General features: G+C 47.1%; 1 protein-coding gene across 2 annotated transcripts in view; it reads right to left on the bottom strand.

Annotated features, from left to right (window-relative positions):
* The window catches only part of LOC139765849 (cytosolic phospholipase A2-like), a 144508-nt gene extending 130668 nt beyond the window's left edge, over positions 1–13840 (bottom strand). Inside the window, exon 1 of one of the 2 annotated variants that reach the window (XM_071693690.1) lies at positions 13756–13840. The gene's annotated coding sequence lies outside the window, so the exon portion shown is untranslated. Of the gene's footprint in view, positions 1–4781; positions 4802–13755 lie in introns of those variants that run through there. The other variant, XM_071693691.1, reaches the window with a different exon arrangement.
* Positions 13841–26197: the final 12357 nt, after the last annotated feature.

The following is a 26197-nucleotide window of genomic DNA, read 5'->3' as shown; positions in this document are numbered from 1 at the left end:
CGATCGTCTCCTTGAGAGAAACTGAGTGAATCCCAAACACATGCCAGAGACACTCCCCTGGATGATTCACTGTGGACCTTTCAATCCTTCCTTAGTTCTCACTCATATTAATCATTCTTTCTGTCATCTCTTAACAGTCTTGGGCAACAATTAGGCCCAACAATAAGGTCCTTCTGGTTAATCTGTAGCAACATTATTTTCTTTACCTAAACCTCGCTCGATGTGTCTTGAACCGTAGGATCTCTGAGCATAGTTAATGGGTCGACCTCTGCTTTAGCAAGAATGTTTACAGTGGCTCCCAACTCTCTTTCTTATACGTCAGTGATGATAGTCCTGTAGTTACAGACTACATAAACTCACATACAGGCGTTCATGTTATAAACTGTGGTCTGTCTTATCCAAGGCTACCAACCATCTGCCAACACCACACCTGGATACCATCACCACTGCTTAGGTCTGCTCTGGCAGCAAGTAGACACGGAGAAAAAACACACTCCAGGCATAACTCACGCCTGGACACCTCAAGCAGTGTATACAATACTGAATAACACATGCAGAGTCACTTCCTGCCCGTGCGTCAAAAGCCGAGAGACTTCCCGCACCCTAACCTTCATCAAACCTTCCAAGTTCCAGTCACACGCTAGCCATATGCTCCACGCACGTCAACTAAGCGCAAAGGCGACATACGAATCACAGCCTGCTTGAGAAATGATGGTCACTCGGTGATTCCCAGACCTGTTGTAATGCTTGGGGTAGCGATAGATGGTGGAGGTGCCGAGAGAGAGAGAGAGAGAGAGAGAGAGAGAGAGAGAGAGAGAGAGAGAGAGAGAGAGAGAGAGAGAGAGAGAGACTGGTTCCTGTAACGCGTTACAAACCATAACACGATACCTCAACTACTGCAATAGTCTGTGATCAAGAGCAGTAATGGAAGGTATTTTCCTTGCCAGCAAATGACTCTCTCTCTCTCTCTCTCTCTCTCTCTCTCTCTCTCTCTCTCTCTCTCTCTCTCTCTCTCTCTCTCTCTCTCTCTCCTTGCCATTTTCCTTCAGAAGGCCAAGACATTTGTTTTCTTTTCTTTCTTTCTCCATTCAACAGTGACAGGCAAGGCCCGTGCAAAACATGCCCCAAGTCAAAGGCTAACTCAGTATGAACGAAAACTGGAGAAGAAAAAAAAGAAAGGAAAAAAAAAAACGAAACTAGAAATTAACTTCGGCTCCGCAGGTGCCTGTAGACCCGTCTCTTGATCAAAAAGTGGAAGACGAGAGGAAAGAGAAGAATTCCGGAGCTTTGGATGTTCCGAGGGAAGAAGGCAGCACCTCAACGGGTGAAGTGGTCGGTCTCCAGTCAAAGAGCGAAAGCTACGGGAAGCAGCAGCCGAGCGCGTGCGAGTGCGCAAACCATAGAGATGGGGTACACCAGTAGACGACGACCTTCGAGAACACACTGGACGAAGTGATGGCGGGGAGATCGAATGCAACGGAAAGGCTTTGATTCCGCTCTGGTGAGGAGAGAGGTATGGTGAATGAGCCACCTCGGATGTGTGAGCAGTACTCCATACCTTTAGCAAATGAAACCCCCAGCTGATATGAAATAGCTGATTAAAATACTAATTAAGGTTGCCTATACGACACGCCCAAGTTTCTAGGAAGTAGACTTATTGATGATGATGATGATGTGGGGTTTCCATGTGACAGAGTGGAGGACATGGCTATGCCAATGTTCAAATGATTACAAGGTTGGACTGTGGTGATTTGAAGCTGAACGGAGGCACGCAAACTATTCTCAGACAGATATATACGTGGAGAAATATCCCGTTTTGTCACTATTCAATTGAACACAGGCAATGCTTCCCCCTTTTTGAGATGCTAAACAGGTCTGAGCTGAGACTTTTTCTAAGAAACTCAGTATGCAAGGAAGAATGAGTATTAAGGAGAGAGAGAGAGAGAGAGAGAGAGAGAGAGAGAGAGAGAGAGAGAGAGAGAGAGAGAGAGAGAGAGAGAGAGAGAGAGAGAGAGAGAATTGAGCTATGAAGTCAATGAGAATATAATATATATATATATATATATATATATATATATATATATATATATATATATATATATATATATATATAGAGAGAGAGAGAGAGAGAGAGAGAGAGAGAGAGAGAGAGAGAGAGAGAGAGAGAGAGAGAGAGAGAGAGAGAGAGTTGAGGTATGAATAGCGAATGAGAAGAAGAAAAAAAATAGATCATTTATCGAAAGAAGAAAGAGAGCAGGCAGCAGGACATGACCCTGGGGCACAACAACTGTGAGCCATTCAAGAGAGACGCGCTTCTCGTTACTGGGGGTTTTTTTTTGCGGCCGCCCAACAATTACCGGGGGGTCATCAAAATAACACACCACAATATAATGCAATCAGAACCAACTCTCACCGAGTCTGCATACAAGAACTGTGTGTCATTGAATCCGATGATCAAATCAGATTAAAACTGCGGGGCCAAAACCTCTACCGTAACGCTCAGGGAGGACAGTGTTTTTTTCATAAGTCCACCTAAACAAAGGCCAAATGAACTCTGGCCATTACTAGGCGTCTGTCCTGTTTTCGGCCATCCCGGTCTCGAGCCCTGGTACTGTTGGGCCACAGATCATGAAGTGAACCAGGCAAAAGGGATAGACTGATAGATAGATAGATAGATACAGATATATATATATATATATATATATATATATATATATATATATATATATATATATATATATATAGAGAGAGAGAGAGAGAGAGAGAGAGAGAGAGAGAGAGATGGTCCTTGTGTATATATATATATATATGGTTCCTCACCAAATGGTCTCTGGTGACCTTGCCCACCGTTCAAGAGGGGGGTCTCTTGGTGCTCATTAGAGAGCCAGGTTCGCGTCACAACCATGGGGTCAGCTTCTAGTCAGTGAGGTAACACGTCAGCTTCCACATCACCACCAGCAGAGACTTTCCACAATGACTTCTTTTCTCTAATCTTTCTTTTTTTCTTCTTAATCTTGTTACTTTTCGTGTTACCAAGAGCGGAAATCCCATTTCTTCATTTTCCCGGATTTTTCGTGAGGGGTAACACATGACTCCTCTCACAGCACTTGACTCAGTGAGTCTGCTAGATATACCTCTGGTAAGCAGATATACCTCTGGTAAGCAGATATACCTCTGGTAAGCAGATATACCTCTGGTAAGCAGATATACCTCTGGTAAGTAGATATACCTCTGGTAAGTAGATATACCTCTGGTAAGCAGATATACCTCTGATAAGTCGATATACCTCTGGTAAGCAGATATACCTCTGGTATGCAGATATACCTCTGTTAAGCATATATACCTCTGGTAAGTAGATATACCTCTGGTAAGTAGATATACCTCTGGTAAGTAAATATACCTCTAAGTAAACATACCTCTGGTAAATCTCTTTTTCTATAACAGTTCACAACCTTCTTCCAGTATACTACTACTGCTATAATTTGGTCTGGCACATATAAATCATCCTCGGCTTATCCTTCTACAGGATGAAACAGCAGGTCTGTCTGACCCCGACAGTCGCACATACGCACACAACATCTACGTCTGGTCGGATCTCGCCCACGCCCAATACCAGGTACGGGACCGAACGCAATTGCCACTTACTATCCCCAGGACGAGGACACATCATTAGGACATACAGGAAATGTCTTCCTATAGGAAAAAAATAAAATTCGTATGTAAATCCACGCATCTTATGACTGACCCCTTCCCTCCCTGGCCCCACGCTACCACTGTTCCTACCCTTCACATCCGTCGTTTAGTATCGCTTCCACGACCACCTTCAAAGGTACAAGGATTTCGTAAACATCACCTTATCACTGTTACTCTTGAGGCCCACAAGGTCGTCACATCTCTACTGCTCGCCACTTCCAACACGGGACGTGCTAGGAAACCCCGCAACTCCTCCCTCCCAACATTAGCAGTCGTCGCGCCCTCCCCACCACACCTACCTCCTGCTGAAGTCCTCCTCCTTCAGGTACGCCGAACCTCTTCATAGATGAAGCATATACAGTATCTACCACCTATCATACATACAGCTGTATTCTCTGCTCCTCCAGTATGATGACGAAGCAGGGTGTGTGTGTTGAGCAAGGCCCAGGGCTTCCTGCCTCCCAGGCGATAAGAGATACCATTTCAAGCATCGCGACGAACTCTTTTATCTCTGATGATCCACCTGGCTATAAAAATGATTAGGTGTTTGCTATTTTCCCTTGAATCATTTTGATTCATTCACTCCATGACTTGGCAACAACAAGACAATGACAATGCAAAGATCGGGTCCAGTAAATTGCCTTAAAATTACCATCCAACCGCCAAACACTCGAGAAATATACATGAAAGAAGACACTTAACAGTTACCAAAAAAATTACGAATGTGTGTATAAGTGTGTATAATTCAAGAGTAATTCCTCGACAACATATGATCCTTGGCAAGATAGTTGTCTCAATTGTCATCGAACCCGACAGTAAGTGATAATAATGCATGTCCTTTTGCATCACACACACAAAAAAAACATTCACAGTTACAATACACGACCTGGACGGACACGCCAGGAGAACTGGACGCTGGCTCGGAACGCCCCATCTTGCCAGCTCTCGCTGGAAGTCCACGCGACACACACACACACACACATCTTTGCCCATCAGTTGATACTGACGGTAGACACCACCACCGCTGATAACAGACCAAGATTGGGATGTACACGTTCCTCTTTTCTGAGGTTATACAAGGGACATACCTGGAGAAGGCGTCCCACGAGCAGCCTGATAACACGCACACAAAAGATCCTCTGCCAACGAGCGGGCCTGACCACGCACCAGATCCTCTGCCAACACTACCAGGAACACAGGCACCTCGCCTCGTCATCTTCAGCACTAAGCACAGAGGCGTTGGTGGAGGCTAGTCTGCAGGAACCCATCTCTCTCTCTCTCTCTCTCTCTCTCTCTCTCTCTCTCTCTCTCTCTCTCTCTCTCTCTCTCTCTCAGAGTTTTTCGTTCGTGCCACACATTCTAGAATCATAATTTTCCCTTTTTTTTATCTCTCTCTCCGAGTGATGAATGCACAATTCAGCAAGACTGAGCCAGTTCATGGGGGAGGTGCTTTTTTTTTTTCTCAAACTTCCTCGGCTCGCGGTCCGACATGCAGTTCTCGATGACCACGAATCATATCACGAAATGACCAATGGTCTATGATACGTTGTGAGCCAGTGGGCCAATGTGCAATGACAAGGGGTCAGTACAAGACATATTCAAGGCTTCAAAGAACTAAGCCACAATGTGCGTCACTTGTGTCGCAGAGGTAACGAATGCGGATGGTGTGTCCAGGCCTTCGTCTCTACGCTTCTGACTTGGGAAATCTTATATCAATAAAAGAAAGAAAAAATCATACACTTGCTCTCAAGATTTATTGAGATTTAAGACGTCTGCTGACAGAGTCTCCACTGTACACCTAGTTCACGGAAGGTACATCAATTACCTTGGAGCAGACAGCTAAAGATGGGTAGTCCTGTCGTGGTCTTCACCCACATCTCTCTTCATCTGATGGCACAACCAGGACACCAGCACCCAAAGACCACCAGAGATTAGTAGGCCAGCGACCAAGGACCCCAGACATCACACCCAGCTACCAAGGACGACCAGACATCACACCGGAACTCCAGGACGACCAGACATCGGACCAGTACTCCCAGGACGACCAGATATCACACTAGCACCCAAGGACCACCAGACATCACACCAACATCCCAGGACCACCAGACATCAGACCAGTACCCCAGGACCACCAGATATTACACCAGCACCCCAGGACCACCAGACATTACACCAGCACCCTAGGACCACCAGACATCACACCAGCACCCCAGGACCACTAGTAACCACACCAACACCCAAGGATCACCAGCTATCGCACCATCCCAGGACCATCAGCTATCGCAGCAACACCCCAGGACCATCAGCTATCGCAGCAACACCCCAGGATCAACAGATAACGCAGCAACACCCCAGGACCACCAGCTAACGCACCAACACCCCAGGATCACCAGCTGTCGCAGCAACACCCCAGGACCACCAGCTATCGCAGCAACACCCCAGGACCACTAGCTATCGCAGCAACACCCCAGGATAACCAGCTATCGCAGCAACACCCCAGGACCACCAGCTATCGTAGTAACACCCCAGGATCACCAGCTATCACAGCAACACCCCAGGATCACCAGCTGTCGCAGCATCACCCCAGGACCACCAGCTATCGCAGCAACACCCCAGGACCACTAGCTATCGCAGCAACACCCCAGGATAACCAGCTATCGCAGCAACACCCCAGGACCACCAGCTATCGTAGTAACACCCCAGGATCACCAGCTATCACAGCAACACCCCAGGACCATCAGCTATCGCAGCTACACCCCTGGACCACCAGCTATCGCAGCTACACCCCTGGACCACCAGCTATCGCAGCAACACCCCAGGATAACCAGCTATCGCAGCAACACCCCAGGATAACCAGCTATTGCAGCAACACCCCAGGACCACCAGCTATTGCAGCAACACCCCAGGACCACCAGCTATCGCAGCAACACCCCTGGACCACCAGCTATCGCAGCAACACCCCTGGACCACCAGCTATCGTAGCAACACCCCAGGATAACCAGCTATCGCAGCAACACCCCTGGACCACCAGCTATCGTAGCAACACCCCTGGACCACCAGCTATCGCAGCAACACCCCAGGACCACCAGCTATCGTAGCAACACCCCAGGACCACCAGCTATCGCAGCTACACCCCTGGACCACCAGCTATCGCAGCAACACCCCAGGATAACCAGCTATCGCAGCAACACCCCAGGATAACCAGCTATCGCAGCAACACCCTAGGACCACCAGCTATTGCAGCAACACCCCAGGACCACCAGCTATCGCAGCAACACCCCCGGATCACCAGCTATCGCAGCAACACCCCAGCACCACCAGCTATCGCAGCAACACCCCAGGACCACCAGCTATCGCACCAACACCCCAGGACCACCAAAGATAACACCAGGGCACTCCTCTGTACCACTCTGGGTCTGTCAACTGTGTGAACTCCTTTGTTCTTTTTTTTTCACCCCCACGCGTTCGAACGCCGCCCTGCGTTCAGATTAGAGCAGATGTTCGCAGACTTGTTCCTTGAACGCGTCTGGCGGTGTGAGCCCTTTGTCAGGCAAGTGTTTCACGTTGCTCGGGGAGGTCACCCCTGTGTTCACATGGAGCTACGTCCTGCCTAGATAAAGGACCCACTGCTGGTGTTCACATGGGCTGCGTCCTGCCCACACAAAGAACCCTACCCCCCCCGCGCAGGTCCTGGGGGCTTCTCCTCCTACACATGATCTCTCACACGATGCTTCACACAATACGTGGAAGACTGTGTCACTGTCCTCGGTGTGTGCGGCAGAGAGAGAGAGAGACAGACCTCCGCCTCAACTCGAGCGACCTGGCTAGCCATCCCAGGCGTGTGTCGGCCATATACCTTCGTCACCCACGCCACGGCAGACAAAACTCTAAGGCGTTGCCGCTTCTGCGTGAGTGTGTGTGTATGTGAAGTCTTACACGTCTCGTCTGCAGTAACCACGGCACGGAGCGCGACACGTCCCTCAGGACACGTCTACAATCTCGGATGTCCAAGCCCAGGGCCTCTGGTCAGGTCGCATCCGGCGTGACAACAACACAACGTTGGCCAACGGGGTAATCCAGACAAGTGACTTCACAAAAACGGAAAAAAAGGAGACGATTTACAGCGAACTCTGACTGAAGTAAGTCTACGAGCTCCCCCCCCCCCAAACGCCACGACCCCCATCCTGTGAACGGAAATGTCTGGCCTTAATCCTAACCGCAGTTCACCTAGCGGGACATTGCTTCCCAGGATGGACACACACCGCCATGAACTTTACCAGTCCAGTTCTGCCTATTTCTCGTGTGCAACATTCCCTTTCCGCTGAGGGAGGGCGGGCGGGCGGGCGCTGTCACCCACGGGATGAGGAGGAGGAGGAGAAGGAGGAGGAGTCCTGTAGAGGAGGTGCCCTTCCTCACACCCGCTACACAACCATTACCAGGAAATTCCTCCGTCATTTGGAACTAAAAGGTTAACGACCATTGTACCCCATTGTTAACCATTTCCCTCCTCCCTCTCCATGACCAGCCTCACCTCGACACCATTCCCGTGACCATCTCTATACCGTCTACAACACCATCACCATCACTACCCATACCTTCATCATCGCTACCAGGTATACCATTCCCCTGACCACCTCCATACCATCTACAACACCTGTACAATAACCACCATCACCACTATCACCACCAGTGATGCTACCACAACCACAACCATCACCACTATCACCACCAGTGATGCTACCACAACCACAATCATCACCATCACCACCAGTGATGCTACCACAACCACAACCATCACCACCATCACCACCAGTGATGCTACCACAACCACAATCATCACCATCACCACCAGTGATGCTACCACAACCACAACCATCACCACTATCACCACCAGTGATGCTACCACAACCACAACCATCACCACTATCACCACCAGTGATGCTACCACAACCACAATCATCACCACTATCACCACCAGTGATGCTACCACAACCACAACCATCACCACTATCACCACCAGTGATGCTACCACAACCACAACCATCACCACCATCACCACCAGTGATGCTACCACAACCACAACCATCACCACTATCACCACCAGTGATGCTACCACAACCACAACCATCACCACCATCACCACCAGTGATGCTACCACAACCACAACCATCACCACCATCACCACCAGTGATGCTACCACAACCACAACCATCACCACTATCACCACCATCTTCGCCACCGTAACTACCCACGCCAATAGCTTCCCGACCACTACCACCACAATCAGTGACACTTCCACCACAACCATCGTTACCACCACCACCCACCGCCGCATGCGACACAGCGTCCCCTTACGCTAATCATCCAATCATTGTGACCAATCTGGTTGCTGACGTCACTTACAGCAACCAGCTGACACCGACGAGGGTGGTGAGGCTGCTGACTTAATTGGGGGTTTAACGATGCTGACGTAGATGATACACTATTACTACTTGATGACCAACTGGGAACAATGGTTGGCGCATGGTTTTTACCTCACCGATGCCCAACCCTCATTATTTTCCTCACTGTGGAGTAGTGCGCGATTAACTCTCTCTCTCTCTCTCTCTCTCTCTCTCTCTCTCTCTCTCTCTCTCTCTCTCATACAATACCTTTCACTTCCAGCGGATAGGATTCGAACCCAGGACCTTCTGCGTAGTAGATGGGAACGCTGACCGCTAAGCTATAATCGCCCCATAGCTTAACGGTCAGTGTCTCCGTCCATCACACAAAAGGTCCTGGGTTCGAATCCTGGCTGTTGGAGGGTATTATGTGTTCCACGAAAGTGCGCGTTCATACGCAATATATATATATATATATATATATATATATATATATATATAGAGAGAGAGAGAGAGAGAGAGAGAGAGAGAGAGAGAGAGAGAGAGAGCAGTGGTGCCCGTGATCTAGTATTTGCTGATAACTACGAGGGAAATATGAAATACGATAAGCCCCGAGTGCACTTTCCTTGTATCATCTCATCGTCAGCGGAGGTCCATGAATGAGATCTCTCTCTCCTGACGGTGTAATGAGACACGAAAGTGCCCTTGGGCTTATCGCGTTTCATTTTTCCTCGTGGATATCAGTAAATTCTCTCTCTCTCTCTCTCTCTCTCTCTCTCTCTCTCTCTCTCTCTCTCTCTCTCTCTCTCTCTCTCTCTCTCTCTGTCAATTTGGTCCAAGCCAACGCCGTCCAATATCGTTTCCTGGTTATCTCCGTGACCACGACATCAGTCAGAGATTCATGTTATCCTTCTGGTGGGTCGGTCTCAGGACCAACCCACTATGGCTGGAACCCACCTCTACGAGTACACCGGCGTCCTGTCTCACGACCCCAACCCACCATCCGTGGGGGCTTGAGGCCCTCTATACACTTCCAAGTCGCGCCGGGAAAACGCTTCACTTTCCGCATGACACAACACACGCAGTCAGGCCTAGCGTCGAGCTGGGGTTGAGGCGCGCGCCACCCGGGTCTCCTCAACGTGGACCCCTTAGCTAACGTTGAGCTGGGGTTGACGTCTCCTGAACACGACGGACCCCTCCTTCCCCAGGTGACGTACACAACGCGACACATATCTAAACCCAATGGAAGCCATTAGCTTCCAATGGGGATCAGGGCAGGAGTCCAGGAAGTGGTCATGACTCGACAGTTCGCTGAGAGAGCCTTTCACACACACACACACACACACGGGTCCTCCCGCCACCCTGGCGGGGAGGTCGGTCCTCACCCACAACCCACCCGGGTATAAACACCGCAACACCCACATCTTCGCCCTGTTTTCCGTATGGAAAGTGCGGGTCCCGTGGGATGGTTCACTTGTCCCTCACACCCGTAAATGACTCCCAGCGCCCCCCTGCGCTGCTCCTTTGGCCTCACAACGGTGTGTGGTGGTCTGGGGATGTCCACCTCCGCAGAATTCTTATATCGTGGTTGTCCCAAGGGTTCTGGAACAGTGTAGGGTGTGTGTGTGTGTGTGTGTCCAAAGGTGGTCATTTCACATGATGGTACACATCGCTCGCTGGCCTACGTTACTTCCTCTCACTCTCTTCACTAGTTTCCTTCAGGCTTACTCATCCTGCAAGGTATTTTTTTCCTGTTTTCCTCGCCGGCATGGTGCCGGAAGGAGTGAAGGACAGAGAGCCTTTGTTTTGCTATTTTTTCCTACTACTTCCTTCGAAGTTTTTTCTTTGTTTTTCTTTTCTTAAGCGTTAAGGCCAGACCACCTCGCCTGGACACTGGGTATGCGTGATCTACGCAACTCCTCTATGCCTTATGACTGTGAACTAAAGGTTTCGCACTCACGATTACGACGACGCTCCTGGTCCTTTCTTTAGCAGCGTGTGTGTGTGTGTGTCGCTCAGCCCGTCTGTGGAGACCAAACCCCCAAACACAGGCACACTTGACACACAATCATCTGGACACAATCTTAAGTAGCCTCTATGCCTCAGGGGTAAAACAGATCTCCAAAAAGCCAAGGGCGAGTTACAGATAACAGCGAGTGGGCGAGCGAGCACCTCGGCAGAGTTAGGTGCTGCGTCTAACTACCATTGAAAAAAAAAAAGGCATACTGAGAAACCACAAGTTGATCGACTTCAATGGAAAATCCAGAAGCTGTCCATGTGACGTCTCTGTACTGACCGCCGTGTCAGGCCAACCAAGAGAGGTGGCGAGATGAAGAAATTCAATATACCTCTATCTGAAGAACGCATCTTACTGCATGGCAAGTGGACGCCAGATCTTCCTCTGAGCTGTCCACACACATAAGACCATCATCTTCACAAGACATGGTCCCACACACACACTCATGCTTAACGGGCATAAATCTACGACGCGTCACATTAAGTCAGCCACCATCTTCTGCGGCTTCATTTATTACTGTAACACCATCAACACTCCAGTGGGCATTTAAATCTCATTTGATTAAGAGATCGTTTTTATATGACGGTAAGATTCGTTTTCTTTGACGTTTTAAGATAGTTTCGTTTGACGTTATAGAATGGTTTTGTTTGAGGGTAAGACTGGTTTTGTTTGAGTGTAAGACTGGTTTTGTTTGAGGGTAAGACTGGTTTTGTTTGAGGGTAAGACTGGATTTGTTTGAGTGTAGGACTGGTTTTGTTTGAGGGTAAGACTGGTTTTGTTTGAGGGTAAGACTGGTTTTGTTTGAGGGTAAGACTGGTTTTGTTTGAGGATCAGACTGGTTTTGTTTGAGGGTAGGACTGGTTTTGTTTGAGGGTATGTCATTTTGTTTGACGACAACTTCTGTGTATGGGTAGACGGTCACTGAAGCCGTCGTGTATTTCAAGCTATACCTAGCGGGCGAGTAAGCTCGAACCTATGAATCACCTGCAAGTGTTCGAGACATATCTCGAACCATAATACACCCTCGCTCCACATACAAGAGGAGGACAGGCCGTCTAAAGACAACGGCCCTCAGGAAGCTAAACGCCTGGCGGATCCTGAAACACCGTAACCCTTCGACTGGTTCACTGACAAGTGGCGATCGAACCCTACGACGACCCACTGGTTCACACCTCTCGACCACAATCACCAAATGGAAAAAGGAAAATACGAAATAAGCTCTGTCTCTGAAACCGTTTCGAGTAACCTTTCCAGTGTTTTCTACCATGCCCGCCTACGTGACTGAGTAAAGTCTGTCTTCAGACAAGGAGAAATGCTCGGTGGACAGTTCATGACCAGACTACCTGAAAGCATTTGACACTCTCCTGCACGGGAGGCTGTTTGAGAAGCTGAATCAACGGCCAGGAATAAAGGGGTAGACTCCCCCGATTATGACGTATGCCGTGAACACACTGGCTTGAATCTCTTCCAATCGTAGCTTCAAAGGAGAGAGAGAGAGAGAGAGAGAGAGAGAGAGAGAGAGAGAGAGAGAGAGAGAGAGAGAGAGAGAGAGAGAGAGAGAGAGAGAGAGAGAGAGAGAGAGAGAGAGAGAGAATTTCGAATACCAGCTTCGTATCATCTATTCACCAGGTTCCAATCCTGATAAAACGTGTGGCTTCTTTTATTACCTGGTTTCAAGCCCGCATACATGGATCTTTATTCTTTTCCGTATCGAGTTATAATATACTCGGGTTTGGAAGCCCTCATTAAAGTCTTTCTAATTGGGAATATATATATATACCTCCTGCTTTATAACTTTTTATAACTTTCTCATTCTATCCTCATTAGTGAGGATTTTGATATACCATACCCGGGCTTTTCTCATTACTGGGTTATCAATAACTCATACTGGGGTTATGAAGTCTTCAAACGGCGTTATACATGGTAACTCCTTCGTTGTGAGGTCCTCACACTCGAGTTATACAGGCTAACCGTTTGGTTGTGAGCTCTGTTACTCGGGTCTCAGGTTGTGATGTACATACGTAAGACAACTGTAACCCCGGATCTCTTCATTCCTAACACCCCTGGTCTCCCTCGTGGAGCTGAGTGCACGACCTCCTCCCCCGTGGGCAAAAGAGGCGTCACCAGCACGATAGTACAATCTGTTCTTGTTTGTGCCAACATACGTCCGTGCCAACAGTTCACCTACCAACAACTCCCGTGCCAACGACAGCTAACGCGTCGAATGCGCGCGCACCAACAGCTCCCTTGGTCAAGTAACGAATCATTATACTGATTCAACCTGTCTCTTCTTGACTTTTCATGATTGGCCATTCACCTGGTGCTTACACTCGATGTATACATAGTCATTTACTTGATGTATACATTGCCATTCACTTTATATATATATATATATATATATATATATATATATATATATATATATATATATATATATATATATATATATATATATATATATCTTAACTAGATCTACACATGGTCATTCACTTCACGTATACATGGCCTATCACTTGATCCATACATAGGTCATTCACCTTGATCTATACATAGGTCATTCAACTGATGCCTATGTGGTCATTCCAGTGACTCACACTCACGTTTTCAGCCCCTCGTATGACCAAACAACCTACTGGGTGCAGCAAGCCACTCCCAGTCACCCACCTCTCTATCCGGCTCACCACCAGCCTCTGGCTTGGAGAAGGTCGGGTCCTCGAGTGTGTGTGTGTGTGTGGCGCTGGCACAAGAGAACTCCCTCCCGACACAGGGGCACATCAGACACTGGTCATTATCAAGTGGCACCAACGTATGGATATATAACCCTGATCCTTGATGGCTTCCCATTCTCTGTGGGTCTTCATAAAATTCCTGTTTTCCCTAATTTCACAAAAGAAAAAAAAAATGTCACAATATCTGATTAACGCTGGAAAGAATATAAAGCAGAAGGGTAATGTTGGATCTTTTTTAAACTGTCATGTGATGCATATGAAGTTACTCTGATAAATCGGATCTGATAACGGAGATAAGATAAAATACTCCTTCACGGTTGAGATATACACAAGAGGGTTGACCCGGTGGCGCCCCGTCTGGATAAATGCCTTAATGCCTTCAACTTTGATCGTGTTACATCTGCCACTCCCTCCACTTGGTGTTACATCTGCCACTCCCTCCACTTGGTGTTACATCTGCCACTCCCTCCACTTGGTGTTACATCTGTCACTCCCTCCACTTGGTGTTACATCTGCCACTCCCTCCACTTGGTGTTACATCTGCCACTCCCTCCACTTGGTGCTACATCTGCCACCCCCTCCACTTGGTGTTACATCTGCCACTCCCTCCACTTGGTGTTACATCTGCCACTCCCTCCACTTGGTGTTACATCTGCCACTCCCTCCACTTGGTGTTACATCTGCCACCCCCTCCACTTGGTGTTACATCTGCCTCTCTATACATCTGCCACTCCCTCCACTTGGTGCTACATCTGCCACCCCCTCCACTTGGTGTTACATCTGCCACTCCCTCCACTTGGTGTTACATCTGCCACTCCCTCCACTTGGTGTTACATCTGCCACCAGGACGTCCTAGCTTCGTCTCTTCGATGTATATCAACTGACTGTTATATTCCTCTCTTGTGTCTCCCCTGAAGATGTGATTATTACACGAAAGTGCACTTGGGAACTTTTCGTGTTTCATTTTCCCCGTGGACTCATAGGAATATATATATATATATATATATATATATATATATATATATATATATATATATATATATATATATATATATATATATATATATATATATAGATAGATAGATAGATACAGATAGATAGATAGATAGAGAGAGAGAGAGAGAGAGAGAGAGAGAGAGAGAGAGAGAGAGAGAGAGAGAGAGAGAGAGAGAGAGAGAGAGAGAGAGAGAGAGAGCAGCCACAGACTTGGGCCGTGATGGAAACAGACTAACTAAGGAGAGACGTGAGTACAAGATCTATTTCTTCACTGGGTATGATGTCAACAGGGAACAATGCCTCACGACGGTAGAGTACACAACAGGAAACCGTGGAAGAGGGAGTAGTCCGAGAGAATACGTGAGGAAATACTTTATGTTAACAGAGCAATGGAGTGGGGAAAACCTCAGTAATGGAGAATGAAATGGGAGAGAGAGAAAAAAATGAATTCAGGACGGAAGTGTGACAGAGACGAAACATCGAAAGGTGAAGTCCCACGGTTGTAGACCTACCTCACCAAGTACACATAGAGGTAGTCACACGTACGAAACATCAAGCTGGAAGGAGGGCACCTCACAAACCGCTTGCCACCTACATCCTTCACTCGAGTCAGGACGCTTGAACTCCTATACCTAAAAGATAATTAAAACTGTAGAACATCACAACTTCAATCCTGTCCAGAACCACCTACTCCTCCCTCGCCTGCGCTGCCTCACCCACAACACACCAGCGACCACTAGCGAAGGTATACCACAGTGGGACAACCAGTATCATCCTTAGTCCCCCTGTACGCCACCTTGCAAGAGGCGCTCGACACACAGTCGTCCGCACTCTCCCAGTCCCTCCCTCACCATCACCTGCACCGACACCATTCGGAAAGAAAGCGACTGCACCACTATCGACACCGCCACCTCACTGCCATGTGATATCCCCCGTCCCAGGGCTGCAGTTCGACACTATAACGGCACTTGAATCCATATACGAACTCGTACAAGCGCTACAAGAACAGCCTCGTCCCAAACCAATATGAACGTCACTAAAAAGATCGTATTAGCAATCTAACAAGTGTTTCACATTCCTCCTTTTCTTGAAGCCACTCTGCTTACTAACGCAAGATATATAATGCATTTATCCTCACCATTTGCCTAGAGGATAATTCAATAAGCCGTTGATTATCATTTATTTACCTTTCCTACACAAACACGCCCTGGAGTGCAATAAGAATGGCACCAGAACTGCCAAGAATGAGCTGCGAAGACAGGAGCGAAGTATTCGACCAGACCACTTTGGATGAAAGACTCACGAAAGATGTGATAAAGAGTAAATTCCTCCTAAAGACTTTGACATTGGTAATGATAGATCAGGTTCTTCAAGTCGGAGGAGAACCTAGAACAATAGGGCTATAGTTGAAGTTTACGAAGTTTAACATCATGCAAATAATGAACAGGATCCAGGCAGCAATAGTCTTGTTGAACGTTATCATGCAGATAACGCGCAGGATCCAGGTCTTATAACCTTAATTTGAAGACGGATATCAAACTGTGTATACTTACACTGACAGCAAGGTCAGAAAAGTGTGAGTGTGTGTGTGTGTGTGTGTGTGTGTGTGTGTGGAGGGACGTGTGGACAAGTGCAAGACCTGAAACACTGAAGTTAGAAGACATTATATACGTATAATAAACACTGGAAAGTCCTGAAAACCCATTCAATAAACGCTCAAGGATATATGAGGTGTGGCCACACGAGAATACAACCCTTCTCCCTTTATAAAGGAAGAGGTTGTAACACACACACACACACACACACACACACTTCAAGATATGAGGACCCCACGAGTGTCAAAACTTCCTCCCCATACAGTACAAGTAGGGGATAGGGGAGAAAGAATACTTCCCACGTATTCCCTGCGTGTCGTAGAAGGCGACTAAAAGGGGAGGGATCGGGGGGCTGGAAATCCTCCCCTCTCGTTTTTTTTTTTTTTTTTTTAATTTTCCAAAAGAAGGAACAGAGAAGAGGGCCAGGTGAGGATATTCCCTCAAAGGCCCAGTCCTCTGTTCTTAACGCTACCTCGCTATCGCGGGAAATAGCGAATAGTATGAAAAAAAAAAAAAAATTAACACTAATCATGAGTGATGTCAATTAATCAATTAAACAAACCCATGATCTCTTATGTGAGGTTCCTCACTGGTATCAATCAATTAATTAATCAAACCCATGATCTCTTATGTGAGGTTCCTCACTGATATCAATCAATTAATCAAACCCATGATCCCTTATGTGGGGTTCCTCACTGATATCAATCAATTAATCAAACAAACCCATGATCTCTTATGTGAAGTTCCTCACTGATATCAATCAATTAATCAAACAAACCCATGATCTCTTATGTGGGGTTCCTCACTGATATCAATCAATCAATTAAACAAATCCACGATCCCTTGTGTGGGGTTCCTACAATTCGCAGGCCTGCGCTGTAATCAGGTAAGAGGAAATGATGGACTACTTTAATGCAAAAAGTTCCTTTTCGTCCATTAACAACCTCGCCGAAGATGACTTTCTCTCGCGGTGTTACCAAAAGCATCCACATATGTGGTACACACACACACACGCACGCACACATACATACATATATATATATATATATATATATATATATATATATATATATATATATATATATATATATATATATATATATATTGGAAAAGATCACAATTTTGCGCGTGATCAAGGTATTCCTGAGTCCACGGGGAAAATGGCGTCCTAGCTTCGTCTCTTCGATGTATATCAACTGACTGTTATATTTCTCTTTTGCGTCTCCCCTAATGATGTGATTATTACACGAAAGTGCACTTGGGAACTTTTCGTGTTTCATTTTCCCCGTGGACTCATAGGGGCCTGGATGTGGAAAGGGAGCTGTGGTTTCGGTGCATTATTACATGACACATAGAGATTGAGCGTGGACGAATGTGGCCTTTGTTTGTCCTTTCCTAGGGCTACCTCGCACGCACGCTGGGGGAGACGGGTGTCATTTCATGTGTGGCGGGGTGGCGGCGAGAATGGATGAAGGCAGCATGTATGAATATGTACATGTGTATATTTGTATATGTCTGTGTATGTATATGTCTGTATACGTTGAGACTGTATAGGTATGTATATGTGCGTGCGTGGGCGTTTATGTATATACATGTGTATGTGGGTGGGTTGGGCCATTCTTTCGTCTGTTTCCTTGCGCTACCTCACTAAGGCGGGAGACAGTGACAAAGTATAATGAAACAAAAAAGTCTGTTATATGTGTACATAAATATATACAATTTATATGAAGTATACCTTTGTTATATACGTGGACATAAACATAAACAATTATATGAAATATGTTTGTTATATACGTGTACCTAAATATATACAATTATATGAAATATACGTTTGTTATATACGTGTACCTAATTATATACAATTATATGAAATATACGTTTGTTATATACGTGTACCTAAACATATACAATTATATGAAATATACGTTTGTTATATACGTGTACCTAAATATATACAATTATATGAAATATACGTCTGTTATATACGTGTACCTAAATGTATACGATTAGATACAATGTTAAGGTGAGGGGAGCGGCGGGACACGGTGAAGGAGGTTGATGTAGAGCAGGGGGGGCCATCCACACAGGAGCATCAGGACCGGGGCTGGAACAAAACAGGATATTGGCAAACGGGAAATAGAGACGAGACATCCGCCAGCCAGGTGCCGTGCCCTATGGCCTCATGCAGATGAGGGAAATTACTCGCTCCGGTTGAAAGGTTAAGGCAGGGGCGTTGCCACGGGTCGGCTCCGACGCTGACAGAAAATCTCCCAACATTCCAATGGGGAGATGTGTGATGCCCTCGCCATTTCCCGCGCTGCAGCGAGGTAGCGTCAAGAACACGAGGGCTGGATCTCATCACCTCCTCCTCCTCCTCCTCACTCGCCAGTCTCCTGTCTTGCTTATTTCCTCACGATCCACCTTGCTCCCCTTCTGTACACTTCCCGAAGGCCAATGATAATCAGTGTTTGCATAACGAGAGAGAGAGAGAGAGAGAGAGAGAGAGAGAGAGAGAGAGAGAGAGAGAGAGAGAGAGAGAGAGAGAGAGAGAGAGAGAGAGAGAGAGAGAGAATGTATGTCTGTGGCCCAGGGTGGCCCCTGGTTCCTCCTCCCTGGTCACGCCTCACAGTAACACAAAAGACACACCACCGGCGCTTCCCTGCTTTCCAGGTGGAGGTGGTGGTGCAGGCCACCACCTCCACCACCTGGAATATTACATCTGAACCACCTCTAGCGGTAGGGCGTCTGCCCGTACCACCTGTCCTGTGGGCCTTGTCTTGATCTAGTACCACCTGGATCCCCAGCGAACTGCCTGTCCTTCTGATGACACTGCTTTACAGGCTCTCAATCCAATCTCTGATAACGCCATACAGCATCGCGAGGGAAATAACACCTCCGATCTCAGCATTCAGTTGTTCACATATACTTTTATTCCCAGTTCTTCGCATATACTTTTATTCCCAGTTCTTCACATATACTTTTATTCCCAGTTCTTCACATATACTTTTATTCCCAGTTCTTCACATTTACTTTTATTCCCAGTTCTTCACATATACTTTTATTCCCAGTTCTTCACATATACTTTTATTCCCAGTTCTTCACATATACTTTTATTCCAAGTTCTTCATATATACTATTATTCCCAGTTCTTCACATATACTTTTATTCCCAGTTCTTCACATATACTTTTATTCCCAGTTCTTCGCAAATACTATTATTCCCAGTTCTTCATATATACTTTTATTCCCAGTTCTTCACATATACTTTTATTCTAAGTTCTTCACCTATACTTTTATTCCCAGTTCTTCACATATACTTTTATTCCCAGTTCTTCACATATACTTTTATTCCCAGTTCTTCACATATACTTTTATTCCCAGTTCTTCACAAATACTATTACTCTAAGTCTTCTTATCTGTTCTTCGAGTAAAGGACTGTTCTTCATGAATTGATGACAGGTCAATAAAACCGTCTGCCACGCCCGTGTCTCCTATCTAACCACGGTCCATCAGCCTCCGTCTGATTCGGGTTCGTATGTGTATGTCTTCGTGTGCAGACTGGCTCACGTCTCTCCCTAACTTACCCTCACTATGTCTTTATTCTCCTCCGCCTCTTGGCATCTACTGAGCCTGGATGTGACTGAGCGTCCTTCCTCTATCCTCCACAACATCAGTCACCATTGACTGAGAGTCCTTCCTCTATCCTCCACAACATCAGTCACCACTGACTGAACGTCCTTCCTCTATCCTCCAGAACATCAGTCACCAGTGACTGAGCGTCCTTCCTCTATCCTCCACAACATCAGTCACCAGTGACTGAGCGTCCTTCCTCTATCCTCCACATCAGTCACCAGTGACTGAGCGTCCTTCCTCTATCCTCCACGTCAGTCACCAGTGACTGAGCGTCCTTCCTCTATCCTCCACAACATCAGTCACCACTGACTGAGCGTCCTTCCTCTATCCTCCACAACATCAGTCACCACTAACTGAGCGTCCTTCCTCTATCCTCCACAACATCAGTCACCAGTGACTGAGCGTCCTTCCTCTATCCTCCACAACATCAGTCACCAGTGACTGAGCGTCCTTCCTCTATCCTCCACAACACCAGTCACCAGTGACTGAGCGTCCTCCCTCTATCCTCCACAACATCAGTCACCAGTGACTGAGCGTCCTCTCTCTATCCTCCAGAACATCAGTCACCACTGACTGAGCGTCCTTCCTCTATCCTCCACAACATCAGTCACCACTGACTGAGCGTCCTCCCTCTATCCTCCACATCAGTCACCAGTGACTGAGCGTCCTTCCTCTATCCTCCACAACATCAGTCACCATTGACTGAGCGTCCTTCCTCTATCCTCCACAACATCAGTCACCAGTGACTGAGCGTCCTTCCTCTATCCTCCACAACATCAGTCACCAGTGACTGAGCGTCCTTCCTCTATCCTCCACAACATCAGTCACCACTGACTGAGCGTCCTTCCTCTATCCTCCACAACATCAGTCACCAGTGACTGAGCGTCCTTCCTCTATCCTCCACGTCAGTCACCATTGACTGAGCGTTCTCTCTCTATCCTCCACAACATCAGTCACCACTGACTGAGCGTCCTTCCTCTATCCTCTACAACATCAGTCACCATTGACTGAGCGTCCTTCCTCTATCCTCCAGAACACCAGTCACCAATGACTGAGCGTCCTCTCTCCATCCTCCACAACATCAGTCACCAGTGACTGAGCGTCCTTCCTCTATCCTCCACAACATCAGTCACCAGTGACTGAGCGTCCTTCCTCTATCCTCCAGAGCATCAGTCACCATTCTTCAGGTGACACTCCCGACGAATAAAATAGGTTTAACCTTAAGGTCAATATTTCGTGTATCCCCCTGAGGTGTGTGTGAGGTAGGGCTTCCCAAGCAACCGGGACGAGTCGCCTGGCGACGCCCTCGTGACACATGGCTGGCCTCCATCCTGTAGCAGGGTGTGTGTGTGTGTGTGTGTGTGTGTGTGTGTGTGTGTGTTTCGAACCGGTATCATGTCAGGCAGGTCGCGATGATGGCTTGAGATGAGGGAGAAGGGGGATATCTTGGCTCTGTCTCGTGTCATTCAGGAATCCCACGACTTAGTGCCCACTGGAACCAACTGGATGTATCCAGTCCTCCTCCGCCCCACAAATTTTGGTCTTCACCTGTGTGGAACGGACTCACTCACTCTCTCTCTCTCTCTCTCTCTCTCTCTTCTTCTGGTGACACTTGCCGAAGAGTGATCAGGTGAACACTAGGTGACCCTCTTCACCATAAATCCTCCCCCTCTCATTATTTTTTTTTTTAATTTTCCAAGAGAAGGAACAGAGAAGGGGGCCAGGTGAGGATATTCCCTCAAAGGCCCAGTTCTCTCTTCTTAACGCTACCTCGCTAACGCGGGAAATGGCGAATAGTTTGAAAGATATATATATATATATATATATATATATATATATATATATATATATATATATATATATATATATATATATATATATATATATATTTTTTTCCCCCCGAAACTCGGAAAATACTGCAGACGAACGGCCTCCGCGTAAAAGTCATGTTCAGAGAATGAAAATGAGGCAATTCTTAACCTTACCAGACACTGGAGGAGGTCGCTGGGTTGCATAAGAAAATATATATCAAAGTTGATGTCACATACATTGCGTGTGTGTGTGTGTGTGTGTGTGTGTGTGTGTGTGTGTGTTTACGAAGACCCGAGCTGGTCACCATTCCTCTACGTTTTCGTTCTACTTCTCGCCACCTCGGACGGATATCAGCGCCAGGTCAACAACCGTGACAGTTCCCCCTAATTCCCCCCGCTTCAAGCAGCAGAATTCCCGAGCGCTCTCACCCCCTCTGCAACAAGGGGGGAAAGGGGGGCTGGAGACGGCTTGAATCAGCACCAGGATGTTCAGCAGGGAGGGACCCGCCCGTTCAGCAGGGAGGGACCCGCCCGGACCCGCCCTGTGGTAACCCAGCAGAGGGAGAGGCTGGGATAAGCCTGGGGGCTTTCCCTCCACCTGTCATCCCATTCTCTCACGGCCCATGGGGACTTAGGGCGGCCCTGACGTCACAGAGGGGTCATCAGGGCGCCCTCTGGATGATGAAGGCCGAAGTGGGAACTGATGGACATCACACACACGCGCGCGCGCACACATACAGAGGTTAGAGGCCATGAATCTAACCTAAGTAGAAGAGAGAGAAGTAAGGGTCGACAGCATTCGAGATTGCAGAAAACATGGACGATGCTGATACACGAGGAGAAGAGGAGGCCTGCTTCTAGAGAGGCCAGGGGCATGCCACCACGGGCCATACCTGGAGACGGAGAGAGACGAGACGAGACGAGACGAGACGAGAGAGAGAGAGAGAGAGAGAGAGAGAGAGAGAGAGAGAGAGAGAGAGAGAGAGAGAGAGAGAGAGAGGAGTTCTCCACGCGATCTTCAACTCCCGTGTTATAACGACCGCTCCTCCTATTGCACGGTGTAGTTGCGATTAGCTGATAGTTACCGTTACACACACACACACACACACACACACACAAGATTCACTGCTTATTACAGCGAATACAACTTTGTACTCATGAAACCTGTTTGGTGATGATATTTCTTTTTTCTTCCTTCCCAGCTGCAAAATCATTTCAAATGTGTCGAAGGTTAAATGTAAGCGAAGCGAGCTGGGAATCGAACCTTCGTCCTCACGTCTACCGCAGTGTTAGGCCACAAGTGTACGAAGAGGGATATCTTTTAGAACTTTTAAATTCGGCGAAGAGAAACGTTTCGGTGTCGGCCTACGGCAGTAGCCAGCAACGAATGCGCCTCAAAAGCTCATCCGAACTTCACAGAGGGGAAAACAAAATTCAAATACGGATAAAACCCACACCATTTCACGCCGTCGTCACATACACCAGCGTAATGGGTGATACACCAAGTCTTCCAGCGTCTTCTCAATTCCCAGTTCCACAAGTGTCTTTGAGGTCTGTCTCACCCTCTCCGATCATGCGTAAGGCCCAGATCCGCCTATATATCATCCTTCCCCTAAACGTTACGAGCAACGGGTCATCCTGCATGACGCTGGGGGTACGTACTGACCCCGTAAGTTATAATAGCCCTTGATTCACTATGGAGTAGCAAGACTGTATGAGGGTCTGATCTCCGAACTCCTCCTCGTTTTTGTTTTCCTCCCTCCCTCCCTCTCTCTCTCTCTCTCTCTCTCTGCAAAGTTCATCTCCCTAAAGGATGACAGTGGATCCACCTCCCCATATCCTTTTCCCCCCACCTACCTTTCCCACCTCAATCAACAGCAGTGTGCCTCTAGGTTCTGGCCTGTCTCCCCCTCCTTCAACCAACGATTTCCTTTCTTTGGACACAAAACCAAATTACACTCATATACGCCGACGACTCAGCGCTGCACCCCTCCGCCTCCGTTCCAAATCCGTCCCCCCCACCTTATGTAGATCATCAACCATTGCCTCTATCAACTCAGAGACTATGGCTGGATCTCCTGGTCCAATCTATCGCCTCCAATACATGATTTTTTTTAAATGATGAAAAACCATGGGGAAAAGGAAACACGAGATCCTGAGCGCTTTCGTGTATTAACACACCTGTAACTGTCATCCGAAGATGTGTCAATACACGAAAGTGCTCTGGATCTCGTGTTTCCTTCTCCATATTTTTTTCAGCATATATATATATATATATATATATATATATATATATATATATATATATATATATATATATTATCCCTGAGGATAGGGGAGAAAGAATACTTCCCACGTACTCCCTGCGTGTCGTAGAAGGCGACTAAAAGTGAAGGGAGCGGGATGCTGGAAATCCTACCCTCTCGTTTTTAATTTTCCAAAAGAAGAAACAGAGAAGGGGGCCAAGTGAAGATATTCCCTCAAAGGCTCATTTCTCTGTTCTTAACGCTACCTCGCTAACGCAGGAAATGGCGAATAGTATGAAAAAAACATGCAGGAGGGTGAAAGGCGTGCAAGGAACAGAGTGAATTGGAACGATGTGGTATACCGGGGTCGACGTGCTGTCAATGGATTGAACCAGGGCATGTGAAGCGCCTGGGTTAAACCATGGAAAGTACTGTGAGGCCTGGATGTGGAAAGGGAGTTGTGGTTTCGGTGCACCATTACATGACAGCTAGAGACTGTGTGAACGAATGTGGCCTTTGTTGTCTTTTCCTAGCGCTACCTCGCACACATGAAGGGGGAGGGGGTTGTTATTTCATGTGTGGCGGGGTGGCGATGGGAATGAATAAAGGCAGACAGTATGAATTATGTACATGTGTATATATGTATTTGTCTGTGTGTGTATATATATGTATTCGTTGAGATGTATAGGTATGTACACTTGCGTGTGTGGACGTGTATGTATATACATGTGTATGTGAGTGGGTTGGGCCATTCTTTCGTCTGTTTCCTTGCGCTACCTCGCAAACGCGGGAGACAGCGACAAAGCAAAATGAATAAATAAATAAATAAATAAATAAATAAATATATATATATATATATATATATATATATATATATATATATATATATAATATATATATATATATATATATATATATATATATATATATATATATTCCTATACCTCTTTCAACATCCCGTTAAAACTAACCCCATCCCCTTTCATGGCTATATACTTCCATCGCTCTTGTGTGATAAACTTGGGATCGTAGCATCAATTCACCCAGACACCTCAACCCAACACCGGCAGAAACTGGTGCGATCTAATCCAATCCCACAACTCCCCCGAGCAGCATTTGCTCTCGTTACACGGAGGATTGAATCCTCCTCGTATGGAGCACTGATCTCGCACCTACGAAGGTCCAGCTTCATTCCCACTTGACACCATCCAATGCGATCTTCATTTGCCTCTCCCAATCTGACTCTCGGAACTTGGACCCCACGTCTGTCCTACGCTGTGGTGTTGGCTCACGTTTCCTCCCCTATAAATACAACCCCCAGGTCTTGCCTCTGATAACTGGCTATTTGTGTGTGTCCCCGTCATTAGCCAGGCCACGTAACAGCCGGGGAAGCCAGTCTATCACATGATTACTGCGTGGAGTAGGGCAGCGGTAATGGGTGATGACCTACACCGAGGAACTCTTAAAATTCTTCACCTGTTCGTTTTCTGTTGTTGTTTTTTTTTTCCTGCCAGCTGAGACCTGCCATTTTCAAACGTCATGGTTTCCAGTTCCTCCAAAAAAAAACCCTTGGGATTACTTCTTTTTTTCTACACCTTGTTTATCGACCTCTCTTCAGCCCTTACTTGGGTTTCAGTTAAGACCTGACCTCGATAAGGCCTTTCATATTATGACTGAAGAAGCCTTGGGGGAGAGAGAGAGAGAGAGAGAGAGAGAGAGAGAGAGAGAGAGAGAGAGAGCGAGCGAGCAGGGGGAGGTGTATTGGGGTGTCACCCTAGTGAGGTGGGGTGGTGTGTGTGTGTGTGTGTGTGTGTGTGTGGAAGGACAATCTCTGCTATCAGGTCAACCACAGTGTTGCCATCACGGGATCACAATCACTCTCCAGGGAGACCTGGCCAGCCCAACCCATCACCTGCCCCATCTCCTTCTCTCTCTCCCTCCCTCACCCGAGGCAATGAGAGCCGCCGGCGGATGCTCACAAGAAGCAGCAGCCCCTGCGGCTCGTCGTTCATCCACGTCAGAAATTCGCAACGCATTGGAAACATGGGCGGTGTAAGTACAGACGCTTCCTGCAGAGGACATGTCCACTGAGCTGAG

Source organism: Panulirus ornatus, chromosome 56, assembly GCF_036320965.1.
Source record: "Panulirus ornatus isolate Po-2019 chromosome 56, ASM3632096v1, whole genome shotgun sequence".
NCBI lineage: Eukaryota > Metazoa > Arthropoda > Malacostraca > Decapoda > Palinuridae > Panulirus > Panulirus ornatus.
The sequence above is the reverse complement of the archived record's forward strand: the minus strand, read 5'-3'. Positions and strand labels throughout refer to the sequence as shown.